The sequence below is a fragment of the Lepus europaeus genome, chromosome 10 (assembly GCF_033115175.1).
Source record: "Lepus europaeus isolate LE1 chromosome 10, mLepTim1.pri, whole genome shotgun sequence".
NCBI classification, from domain to species: domain Eukaryota; kingdom Metazoa; phylum Chordata; class Mammalia; order Lagomorpha; family Leporidae; genus Lepus; species Lepus europaeus.
In genome coordinates, this window is record NC_084836.1 from 26,276,853 (window position 1) to 26,290,227 (window position 13,375).

Consider the following 13,375-nt stretch of genomic DNA (forward strand, 5'->3'; position numbering starts at 1 on the left):
ATGCGGGTGCAATGACCCAAGGACTTGGGCCATCTTCCACTGCTTTCCCAGGCCATGGCGAGAGCTGGGTCAGAAGTGGAGCAACCAGGACTCAAACCGGCACCCAAAAGGTGGGGGCTTTACCTGCTAAGCCACAGTGCCAGCCCCTGAATTCCTATTACTTTTCACCACCTCTTTTCCTCCATAAAAGGCAAAACATTTCACCCACATCAGTCAAAAATTTCCTCTAGGATTCTTTTATGGGCTGCATATTTTTTTGAGATTTTTATTTATATATTTGAAAGTCAGAGTTACAGAGAGAAGGAAAGGCAAGAGAGAGAGACAGTTCTTCCATCCGCTGGTTCACTCCCTAATTGGCCGTAATGGTCAGAGCTGTGCTGATCCAAAGCCAGGAGCCTGGAGCTTCTTCTGGGTCTCCCATGGGATTCATGGGCCCAAGGACTTAGGCCATCATCTACTGCTTTCCCAGGCCATAGCAGAGAGCTGGATCAGAAGTGGAGCAGCCAAGACTTGAACCGGTGCCCACATGTGGCACTGCAGGTGGTGCTTTACCCACTATGCCACAGTGCTGGCCCCAGACTGCACACTTTGGACCTCACCTGCAGGTATAGTTCCCCCTTTGCCAAGAATATCTGCATCTGATGCTTTCATTTCCCTCTTATTTGATATTTCTTACATAATATGGTAGAAGCTGTAGATTTTAATTTATCAGATTCACTATAAACTCAGATTTTATTACCTATATTTTAATGCAGACTTTGTCAAATCAAATAAAAATTAATGGATGTTTATAAAAAGAGATTGTTTTGGCTATTAAAATACCCCTTGAGATTTCATATGAATGTTAGGAGGGTTGTTTTGTTTCTGCATAAAATGCCATAGGGATTTAATCTGTACTGCACCGACTCTGTGGATTGTTTTGGATAGTATTGACATCAAGTCTTCCAAACCATGTGCATGAGATGTTTCCATTTACAAATGTTCCTTGGCTTAAGTTGGGGTTATGTCATGATAAGTACAAAGCTGAAAGTACTGTTATATTGGAAATGTGTTCAACATACCTAATGTACTAGACATCATAGCTCAGCCTCACCTACTTTAAACATGCTCAGAACACTTACAGTACCCCACTGTTGAGCAAAATCACCCTTCACAAAGCCTGTTATATAATGAAATGTTGAGTACCTAATAAAATTTATGGAATACCATACTGAAAGTGAGAAACACAAGGGCTGTAGAGGTACTAACAACTAACACATACAGCTGAAAGCACACACTGGGCCTGAAGAATGTTTGAAGCACTGAACCAAAATTGTTGGATGTTGGGGATACTACAGCACATGGTCATTCATTTCTCTCTCTTCTGATGAGGTTTGGGAATAGCTAGTAGGAAGCACTGGACAGCAGCAGTGTCTACTGATGGTCTAATAAGCAAAGAGAGGAAGATACAGTTTTGACTGTACAGTTTGTTTCTTCTCATCACACACCTGTCAGGCAAGCAAGAGCATTCCGTAGGTACAGCCCTTGCAAATCTCTCATAATTGACTTTCATTTCTTCCAACCTCTGTATACCACTGAGGACAGCAGCAAGTTTCTTTGCTATGAACTTTCTTGGTGCCTCAAATATAACATTTTCTAAAATGTTTAATTTCTTTACTTCTTTTTCTCCTGTTTGGTCAGCTTCTCATTGAAAATTTTTTCAATCTCACTGCCAATCAAGTCATGAATAACCTCCTCATCAATGTGAAATTCTAGCTGTTTTCCATGCACTAACATCTTTCTTAACATTTCATCAACAGCAGAATCTTTCTTAAAGCTTGAATGTGTTCACATATGTCTTCAAAACTTTGTTCGAAATGTTACTCATGCGCTGCTGTGTGACTGCACTTCATGCTGCAGTAAAAATGTTCTAGATTGCATTTAGAACGTCAGAACCTTACAAGGGGCAAATGTTTCACTCAAGCAGTAAGTTGCTGCTTGGGACACCTCCATCCCATGTCACAGCACATGGGTTTGAGTCCCAGCTCTGCTCCTGATTCCAGCTATGGGCTCTTACCTAGGGAAGCAGCACATGACCACTGAAGTAGTTGGATCTCTGCTACTCATGGGGGAGACACTGAGCTCTTGGCTTCTGCCTAGCCCTACCCGAGCAGTTATGGGTATTTGCAAAGATACCCCCCCCCCCACTCCTCTCTTTCAAGCAAAGAGACAAAAATTAAAAAAGCCAATCATTTCATCCCAAATTCTTTTTTTTTAATTAATTAATTAATTTATTTTTTTGACAGGCAGAGTGGACAGTGAGAGAGAGAGACAGAGAGAAAGGTCTTCCTTTGCCGTTGGTTCACCCTCTAATGGCCGCCGCAGCTGGCGCATCGCGCTGATCCGAAGCCAGGAGCCAGGTGCTTCTCCTGGTCTCCCATGGGGTGCAGAGCCCAAACACTTGGGCCATCCTCCACTGCACTCCCTGGCCACAGCAGAGAGTTGGCCTGGAAGAGGGGCAACCGGGACAGGATCGGTGCCCCGACCGGGACTAGAACCCGGTGTGCCGGCGCCGCAAGGCGGAGGATTAGCCTGTTGAGCCACGGCGCCGGCCTTCATCCCAAATTCTTAAGAATCAAATCATCTGCTGCAATAGCCTGTATACCTTTATACACATCTGACATACACAGTACCCTCTGAACGCAGCTATTGCACATTGGTCCACTGGTTGAATACATTTAGCTCTAAGCACATAACCTTTATTGGGATGCAGGACACCAATATGCTGTGGATGCCCTGGAGCATTGTGTAAGATCAGAATAATATTGAATGAGATGTTGTTTTGATTACAACTTCTCTTGCCTGTAGAATAAAACAGGTCAAAAACCAGACTTCAAAAAAAAAAAAAATGCTCATGTTCATCCTGACTTTGTTAGGGCAATAGTAAACAGGAAGCATATGCATTCATTCTTGAATACGCTAGGGTTTTCTGAGTGGTTGAGCAGAAAAGGTATTAGTTTGAATGCTGTAACATTTCCACCTCAAATCAGCATTATATGATCTTTGAACGCCTTGATTCCTGGCATTGTCTTGGATTTTTTTTTCTAAGCCACAGCCTATAATGCATGCTGCATCCCAAATGGGTACTGGTTTGAGTCCCTGCTGTTCAGCTTCTGATAGAGTTCCCTGCTATTATGCCCGGGAAAGCAGCGGAAAATTGCCCAAATGTCTGGGCTCCTGCCACCCACATGAGAGTGTTCCAGGCTCCTGGGCTTTGGCCTGGCCCTGGCCATTGTGACCATTTGGGGAGTGAATCAGCAGATAGATTTCTCTGTCCCTCTGACTTTCAAATAAATTTTTAAAGATTTGAAAGGCAGAGTGACAGATCAAGAGGGATAGACAAAGAAACACACACATAAAGATCTTCCATCCACTGGTTCATTCTCCAACTGCCTGCAGCAGCCAGGGCTAGGATGGGCCAAAGCCAGAACCCAGGAACTCCATCTGGGTCTCCTACATGGATAGCAGGAACCCAAGTCATTGGGTCATCATCTACTACCTCCTGGGCAATTAGCAGGAAGCTGGATTGAAACCATGGAGTATCTGGGAGTCAACCAGGCACTCCAATTTGGAACGTGAATATCCTAAGCAGCAGTTTAACTCTCTGTGCCCCAATGCCTGCCTTGTCTAGTACTCCTGGGAAATGTATATCTGGCATGTGCTTCCAGAACAAGCTCATTTTATTGACATTTTTTTTCTGGGAAATGTCTCACCCACTATTGTGTTATGCAGCTCTTCTTTGAAAGTCTCTGCACCTTGATATTGGTAGCTGCTGTTTCACTGCTGACCTCTACGTTATCAAAATTGTGATTTGCTAAATCAACTTACTCTACTAGCCATTTTGAATGTCCCATAGGCTTTTGTATATATACAATCATACTGTCTGGGAACAGTTTTACTTCTTTCTTCTCATTATTTTTGAGATACAATTTTTAAATCACAAAATTCACTCTTTTAAAGTATACAATCTAGCGATTTTTAGATGGTTGTGCAATTATCACTCCAGATACACTATATTTATTAGCAGTTATTACTCATTATCTCAGCCCCTGACAACCAACCATTAACCTGCATTCTTTTCCTATAGATTATCTTGGACATTTCAAATAAGTGGAGTCATAAATACTTTCACTTAGTATATAACATGTTTAAGGTTTAACAGTGTGTTAGCATGGATCAATACTTCATTTCTATGTCTGAACAGTATTCTATTGTATGAGGGTACTTCAAACAGCTCACGGCGGAGGCTGATGGTGAACTTGCAGTTAACACACTGTTTAGAAAGTCCACATCCCACATTGGAGTACCAGAGTTTGATTCTGTTCTCTGGGTCCTGATTCCAGCTTCCTACTAATATATACCCTGGGGGGCAAGGGTGATGGGTCAGTAGTTGGGTTCCTGCTGCCCATGTGTGATATTGGAGTTGAGTTCCCGGCTCCTGGCTTCAGTCCTCAGGCCTGGTGGTCATTTGAATTAGCAGATGGGAGCTCTGTCATACTTTTAAAAAGTTCATAGAGAAATTAAAAGATGGTTACTAGCCAGAAAAACAACTGAGTAGGCTTTCACATTGAAACAACAAAAAAAAAGATTTTGTGAAAAAATAAAATAATGCATAGTTTTCATAACACAAAGTTTCCATTAAGTTTCTGAGGTATCCTTGTACGGACATACCACATTTTGTTTATTCACGCACTGGTTGACAGGCACTTACGTTTCTACCTCTTTCTGACTAATGCTGCTATGAATATTTGTCTATCAGTTTTTGAGTGACCATATACTTCCAATTCACATGGGCATTTATCTAGGAATGGAGTTGCTGGGTCATAACTCATAGGTTTAACTTCTTGAGGAGCTGCCACAATATTCCCAAGGCAGCCCCACCACTTACACACCCACCTCTAGGATATGAGAGTTCCACTCTATCCACATCCATGCTATCGTCGGCCTCTTTCATTGAGGTTTGGATTTGCATTTCCCTAATGGCTGCTGCTGAGCATCTTCGCATGTACTTACTGCCATATCCTTTTTTTTTTTTTTAAAAACATCTATTTAAATTCTTTGTCCTTTTTAAAGTTCTCTTTTTATTACTGGATTCTAATCAGTCTTGATTTATTCGGAATAATGAGCTCTTATCAGATATGAATTTCAAAATATTTTCTCCCAAATACTTCGGGTTGTCCTTTCATTTTCTCCCAAGTGCTAATGGAAGCACCGACTTTTTAAATTTTGATTAAGAGCAGGTTTTTCTTTATGCTTTTTGTCTCATGGTATCTTATCCCCTATAGTGCAGAGTTCGATTTGCTAATACTTTAAGAACTTTTAAATCTATACTCGTATTTATGAGAGATGCTGGGTTACCAATGACCGTTCCAAGAGCTAGCACGCTCCTCCGTCCGCAGTTCACCGCGCAGTCCTGTGCGGGCTCTGAGCTTGGGGTCACGCGGTGATGGGCAGGGAGGGCCTTGGCCCTGACCCGAGGCTCCCCACTCGCAGGCTGACGCCCCTAGGCCGTGGTGGTGGGCAGGCGACGTCCATACCGGGCCAGGCACGGCGGCGGGCGGGCGGAGGCGGCGGCGGGCCCTCCAAACCCTACAGGAAGGGAGGGAAGAAGGCCCGAGAGGCGCGAAGACGGGGAACACCCACAGAGAGGCGGCGGCGGGCGCGCCGGAGGGAGGCCGAGCTCCTCTCCAGCCAGGCGCGTCTCCAGGAGTCCTTGAGGCCAGGGCACTGGGCTTGCTTTGCAGGCCCCTCCACGGGCACCCGGGCCCCGGCGTCTCCACCGCTGCCAGCAGCACTTCCCGCGTCGGTTTGCCGGCCGCCTCCCTCCAACGGCTCCGGCCGCGGCGCCGGTGACGTCGGCGTGGGGGCGGGACTTCCTGCTTTGCACGCCACTAGGTCTCGGGACTGACTCCGCTGGAGCTGGCGGGCGGTGGGCTGAGGTGGGCTCCGCGGGCGTCCCCGCACCCCTGAGGAGGCCGGTCCGTGAGGAGGAGCGGGGCTGTTGGCCGCCGGCCTGTGCACGCTCAGAGCTCTCCTGGGGGGGTACCTCAGAGTCCCCCCGGGGTCGGGAGCCGGACGGGTGCGCTCGGCCCTCCGCCTCCCGCTCCTCTTCCGAGCGCGGCACGAGCGGCCTTGGGGACCCGCCGGGCGCGGCGGGCTGGGCCGACACCCCGGCTGCACCTCTCAGCTCCCATGCCTCCGCGGGCCGAGTTGGGCGGGTGCCGGTGGCTGGCGCGGTGGCGGTGTGGCCCCGTGGTGAGCGCGCCCAAGACGCCGGTCGCCGTTAAGTTTTGTGGCACGTCGCAAGGACCGGGTGTGATTCTGGTACGTAAGCTCGCGTTCTAGGGGGTCCGTGTCGTGTCCGTAGGAGCGCCTGTTGGAAAAGCAGGCTGTGGTACTTGTTCGGCAGCCGTCCCGTGCACGTGAAACTCTTTTATGGAGCTTTTCTTTGATGCCCTGTGGCTGGGTGGTTGTGTAGCCTGTTTAGGAGCTGGCTAAACTTAAAGCACCTGCCGTTTGACTTGTGCCCCTGTTTGCCCTGGCCTTGAAGACTGCTTTAGCGGTGGTAATTTGCTGTCATTACTTTGATAAAGTCTGAAGTGTGTTGGTGTGGGCTGGACGGAAGTGGGTACTCTGGGAAATCCTTGAGTGTCCGGCTTTTCGCAGTCATGAATGGACACTTTGCTCTTGAACATGCCAACTGTTTTAAAAGCCTTTGGTGTCAGCAGCTGTCATGTTGAATCGGTCTAAAATATTACAGATGTCTAGGAGAAGAGACTTGTCCTGAATCTCTTACATATGACCTAGTTCCTACTCTGCTCAGATTGTGAACACGGAATACTTGAGTAATTCTACAACAGAGTGGGTTCAAGCAGTGCGTCTGTTACTAAGCAACGTCGCCGTAAACAAGTCCGGTAGTCAATTAGAGCATGATTAAATGTATCTATCCTGTAACTACATGGATTCAGAATTCTCAGAATTCATGAATGGAGCCTGGGGGTGGTTGCATTGATACTCAACTTTTGTATTGAGGTTTGTTTTCAGATTCATTTTTGTTTGGAATTAGACTGCTTTAAATGTCAGTGTCATAGAACTCTTCTGGGAATTGCGAATGGGTTGGAGTTGCCTTTTGGGCATTTAGGAAGGAGTTTGGTGGCTAGTCTCCTTACTTTGAGGATTTTTTTTTTTGACAGGCAGAGTGGACAGTGAGAGAGAGAGACAGAGAGAAAGGTCTTCCTTTTTGCCGTTGCTTCACCCTCCAATGGCCGCTGCAGCTGGCGCATCGCGCTGATCCGAAGCCAGGAGCCAGGTGCTTCGCCTGGTCTCCCATGCGGGTGCAGGGCCCAAGGACTTGGGCCATCCTCCACTGCCTTCCTGGGCCACAGCAGAGAGCTGGCCTGGAAGAGGGGCAACTGGGACAGAATCCGGCGCCCCAACCGGGACTAGAACCTGGTGTGCCGGCGCCGCAAGGCGGAGGATTAGCCTATTGAGCCACCGTGCCGGCCAACTTTGAGTATTTTCTAATTAGGAGAATGGTATGGACTATAGTTAGAAATATTTTCAAGTAGTGTAATACTAGTTTAGAATTACATGCTGTATTGGGAGATTGAAACACTGATCATGAATAGTTTTTAAGCCTTTGCTTATCCAATAACCTTCCTCTTTTTTCCTCTCATTGAACCCTTGGTGATATAATTTGTATGACAAGTTGTGAGTTTTCAGAGCACTTTTAAAAATATCTTTTGAATGCAGTAACCTGTCCAGTAAGAAAGCAGGTGAGAAAATTTGAGACCCAGTGAGACTGGATGACTTCTTTGAAGTCAGACTATTAGTAATGGGAGTTGGGATTTGAAGTGTGATGTTCTTTACGTTCTACTCTTACTGTATTGCTGAAATCCTTAAACTTCATTTTAGTTCTCTCCCCATTTTTCTTTGCCATATGCTAATATTGAGGTAATCAAATAGTGAGAAGTTGGGCAAGACGAAAAAAAAAAATCAAGAATGATTCATGTTGTGTCATAAACTCCATAGCAATGAGAAATCAGCAGTATGTCTTGGGAAGTTCTAAGTTTAGAAGAATGAAATCTTAACAATAAGATTAATGAATCGTCAGAATTCCTTTTTCCTCCTACTAGATAATGTCTCGTTGCCTCAAGTAAATGAATTTGATTTTACTTTTGTTGTACATAATATATGGTTCAGTAAGTAGTTTTCTCACAATGTGCTTTTTAGAGAATGTCTGTAAATATCTATGTAAAAAAGTCCTAACTGAAGCTCCTGTTTCTTGAGTTAAGCTAAACTCTGCAGAATTCTCTGTTTTTCAAGCCTATACTCTTTATAGAAAGGTATTTCTACCCAGACTGTTTTTTTTGTAGGCCTCTAAACCTGTTACGTGCTTTCTCCTTTCCATATCAGTCGTCTTGTCTTTCTGCCTACCTTAGCTGATTTCTTCACTTTTTTCTTAAAAATCTAAATTGTACCTTTTTTTTTTTTTTTTGCTCAGAGGAAAGCTTTATTGACTGTGTTATAAGGGTAGGTGCTGTGGAGGGGCAGCCCGGAGAAGCAAGGTGGTGGTGGTGGGGTAAATTGTACCTTTTCTATAAAGTTCAGCTCCACCTCTGGAACCTTGCAGTATGGATTTGTGAGTCCCACTTCTTAGACACTTTATGTTGTGTTTTATCTTTTTAATATTTGTCTTGCCTTTGTAAGTAAATTGTAAGCTCCTTAAGGGCAGGATACCTCATCTTAATGACTTGTGTTCTTAGTATTTTCCAAATAGAAGTGACTGAATAAATGTTTCTTAGAGATGATGATTGCACATTTCTTTTTCCCTCCCTTCTATGGTATATTGTGCAAGTAAGATCATTAAGAGAGGGGAGTCACTGAGGGAGGAAGGACATTAGCAGACTGTAAGAAAGGGGATTAAAGACTAGATGTTCCTTAATTCAGAAGGAAAGTTTCTATTCCTAGAAAGTGGGACAATTTGAGATTTTCCCATGACAATTGCAGCAGTAAGGATTCCCTCAGGCACACTGGCACAATTCCCAAATGGGCTTCCCGAGTTTGGTCAGTTGCCTGGTTCTTACTTAGATATGTCAGACATGAAATGGGGCTGCATCTTGGCATAGAGGGTAAAGCTGCTACCTGCGATGCTGGCATCCCATATGGGTGTCAGTTCCTGTGGATGCTCCACTTCCTGTGCAGCTTCCTGTTAATGACCTGGGAAAAGCAGTGGAAGATGGCCCAAGTGTTTGCACCCCTGCACCCATGTGGGAGACCCAGATGAAGCTCCTGGCTTTGGCCTGGCTCAACCCTGGTGGTTGTGGCCTTCTGGGAGTGAGTCAGCAGATGGAAAAATCTCTCTCCCTCTCTCTCTCTAGCTCTGACTTGCAAATAAATAAATAAATCTTAAAATAAAAAGTTACTCCCAACTCTCCCTTCTTCACCCTTTTCCTTCTTCCATCCCACTCTGTCTCCATTTTACTCCTTCTATCTTACTTCCTGATCTGGTCAACACTTAATTTATGAAAGTAAAAACATATAGCATTTCTCAAGTTTATATATATGGTTTATATATATAAACATACAATTCTATAAAAGTTTATATATATCCCCCAGTGCAACTCCTCCACCCTCATAATCAGGACTGCTTTCTCTATCATGGAGAGATCACTGAGTATCACTGACAAATCTAGTACTGTTTGTTTTAACTGAGATAATACTTTTTTTTTTTTTTTAACATTTATTTAGTTAAAAGAATTGAGGAGGGGAGAGAGAGAGAGATTGAGATTGATTGATTCCATTTGCCTGTTCATTCCCCAAATGGCTGCAACATAAGGGCTGGATGAGGCTGAGGCCAGGAACCTGAAACTCCATATGGGACTCTTGTGTGGGTGGCCAGCAAACATTTGGGCCAGCTTCCTCAACTTCCCCAGGTGCATTAGCAGGGAGCTGGATTGGAAGTGGAACAGCCAGGACTCAAACCAGCTGGGATACCAGCATTGTAAGTGAGGTTGTGACCAACTTTCTTTATGTTGTGACTTCAAATGGTTTTGGATTAAAACTCAGAGTTAGGAGGAACCTAAGCCTGGCCATTCTTTTTTGAAAGCACCTATAATTCTCAGCATTTTAAAAAATTCTAGGTAATTTTTATATTCCTGCTGTAAATTCAGTATCGGATGCTTAGAACAGAGGCATTCTAGTTGGAGATATAAGAAGGTGAAGTTCAGTCTCAGAGTGCTTTTGTAAATGTTGATTTGTTTCATTTGTTTCTTGACTGAGCTTGCTTGCATTCTAGCTTCTGAGTTGTTGCCTGGGAACACAGTTGCAGTATAGCATAGCAACTGCTGCACAGCGTTGGACCATAGGGATTTTCCTGAAGTTGCAGTTCCTGTGTCTGGTGTTCATACTTAGTCTCTCTGTCTCAACTGAATCGGATTTAGGTTTAAGGCAGTTATTTCAGATATTGTCAAAGGACATAAATTATACTTCAGGATTTTCTTTTTTTTTGGTGTGCTGGCAAATTATAACTTCTTGTACACTGACAGAGATATATGATGAATATGCCTTGCATCTAGTGTGTGTGTGAAGGACATGTGAAAATACTTCTTTCTTTTTGATTATTTATTTGAAAGGCGGAGTTACAGAGAGCGAGTGAGTGAGGTCTACTGGTTCACTCCCCAAATGGCTGCAATGGTCAGGGATGGGCCAGGCCAAAGCCAGGAGCCAGGACCTTCTTCCTGGTCTCCAATGTAGGTGCATGACCCAGACGCTTCTGCCTTCTGCTGCTGCTTTTCCTGGTGCATTCGCAGGGAACTGGATCGGAAGTTGAGCAACTGGGCATGAACTGGCGCCCACATGGGATGCCAGCACCACAGGCGACAGCTTAACTTGCTATACCAGAACGCGGCCCTGAAAAGACTGTTTGAATTAAAGATTATTTTGGGCCGAAAGCTGTTAAGTAATAATAACTTCAGAGTTCTCTACAAATGATATAGCCAGAGCTAGGGTAGATGAGATTGAAATAGTTCTTAATATTTTTTGTATTGCTTTTGGAGCTTCATGGAGAACTTAGATCAGTAACACAATTTAATAGGCACTGTAATTTTGTGGGAAGAGAATCATGATTCAGAAGACTAAGGCTTTATTGGGTGAGTAATTTCACTTTTCTTGATCAGTTTTTCTATTTGAAAAGATAAATTTTGAAGGTTTCTTTCAGAAGTTTTATGCTTCTAGTTTAAAGCAAATCATGTTTGTCCTTTTTAATGGGATTAGTCAGTATTGGATTGCCTAGTACCTGTTTTGCATTATGCTTGGCCCCAGGGAATTATGCATAAGGTACAGTGTCAAGTCTCAAGCACTTCATGGTGTGGTGTGGAAATACATAAAGTGGATAATTTGTAATATAACATGGTACATGCTGTAAGTTTAAATAAGAGTGTCTTGGGGCATGGAGGATGTACACCTACAGCTGTGGATAGTTAGAATACACTCAATTGACCAATGCTTCATTAGAATTATTTACATGTACTTTGAGAGGGCACAGAGAAGTATTCAACTCCTGGAGGGAGTCAGTTGAGGAAAATTAGGGGAGAAAATGTTTCAGTGAGTTGGAGAAACAATTAGGAGTGATCGGCATAGTGGCAGTTGAGATCCTGGGTGGAGATGAGATTCCAAGCAAGACTGTTGAGAACAGTCTCCTGTAATTGGCAGGCAGAGAAGGAGAGTTTGGAGGAAATCTAGAGTAGCATAAGATCTTGGAAGCCAAGGGAAGAACACATAATCACATTTAGTTTCTTGATTGAAATAGTTTCTCAAGAACATTACATTTACTATCAATGTAAATCCATCTGTCTAAAGATCTAAACTTACAAGTGGGGATAAGTTGAGTCTTTGGTTAGCAACATAGCAGAAGAAATATGTATTTTGGAGATTGAATCCAAATAGAAGAATAGAATCTTGGCTATGCCACTTCACAAGCTGCTTGACTTTCCGACCAGTTACTTAATTTAAATTTATTTATTTTTTAAATTTGAGAGACAGTGAAAGAGCACTCCCATCTGCTTTTTCACTTCCCAAATGCCCACAGAAAGCCAGAGTTGGCCTGAAGCTGGGAGCTGGGATGCAATCCCTGTCTCCCACATAGGTTGCAGCAAGCCAATTACATGAGCCATTACCACTGCCTCCCAAGATCAGCAGTGGCAGGAAGCAGGAGTCATGAGCTGGAGATGGGAATCAAACCCAGGCACTCTGATAAAGGGATGCTGTCATCTTAAATGCTGGGCTAAATGCTGCTCCCAATTCCTTAATTTTTTGGACTTTATTGTCTTTATGTGTAAAATGTTACTTTTTTTCACAAGTCATATGTATTAAAAGAAGGCAAGTTATAGTGTCTGACTTATAGTGGATACTTTTTTTTTTTTTAAAGATTTATTATTTTTACTTGAAAGGCAGAGACATAGAGGTCTTCCATGCACTGGTTCACTCCCCAGATGGCCATAATGAATGGCTGGAGCTGTGCTGGTCCGAGGCCAGGAGCTTCTTCCAGGTCTCTCACGTGGGTTTGGGGGCCTGAGGACTTGGGCTGTCTTGTGTTACTTTCCCAGATCATAGCAGAGAGCTGGATCGGAAGTGGAACAGCTGGGACTTGGACTTGAACTGGTGCCCATATGAAATGCTGGCACGGCAGGCCACAGTGCTGGCCCCTCAATGATGTCTTGAACTTGCATTCTTTCTTTTTGCTTTACTGTCCTTTAAATTTGATAATGGCAATCCAGCCATCACATTTTTTTTTTTTAAAGATTTATTTATTTGAAAGGCAGAGTTAAAAAGAGGGAGAGAGAGAATCTTCTTTCATCCACTGATTTACTCTTCAAATGGTCACAATAGCTGGAGCTGGGCCAATCCAAAGTCAGCTGGGAGCTTCTTTCATTCTCCCATGTGGGTGCAGGGGCCCAAGACTAGGGCTATCTTGTGCAGCTTTGGCAGGCATGTTAGTAGGGAGCTGTATTGGGAAGTAGAGCAACCAGGACTAGAACCGGTGCGCATACAGGATACTGACACCACAGGCAGTGGCTTTACCCACTACAGTAGTGCTGGCCCCCAGTCCGTCTGTTAGGGAGCTGTATTGGGAAGTAGAGCAACCAGGACTAGAACCGGTGCACATACAGGATACTGACACCACAGGCAGTGGCTTTACCCACTACAGTAGTGCTGGCCCCCAGTCCGTCTGTCCTTTCTTTTCTCCCTCTCCTCCTCCTCCTCCTCCTCCTCCTCCTCCTCCTCCTCCTCCTCCCCCCCCCCCCCCGACATGGGTGCAGGGGCCCAAGGACTTGGG

The 13,375-nt window shown here is 44.4% G+C and overlaps 1 protein-coding gene across 1 annotated transcript in view; it reads left to right on the top strand.

The window, feature by feature from the left end:
* The first annotated feature begins 5,931 nt into the window (after nucleotides 1–5,931).
* The window catches only part of CEP83 (centrosomal protein 83), a 146,600-nt gene continuing 139,156 nt past the window's right edge, over nucleotides 5,932–13,375 (top strand). Inside the window, exon 1 of the mRNA XM_062203118.1 lies at nucleotides 5,932–6,363. The gene's annotated coding sequence lies outside the window, so the exon portion shown is untranslated. The remainder of the gene's footprint in view (nucleotides 6,364–13,375) is intronic.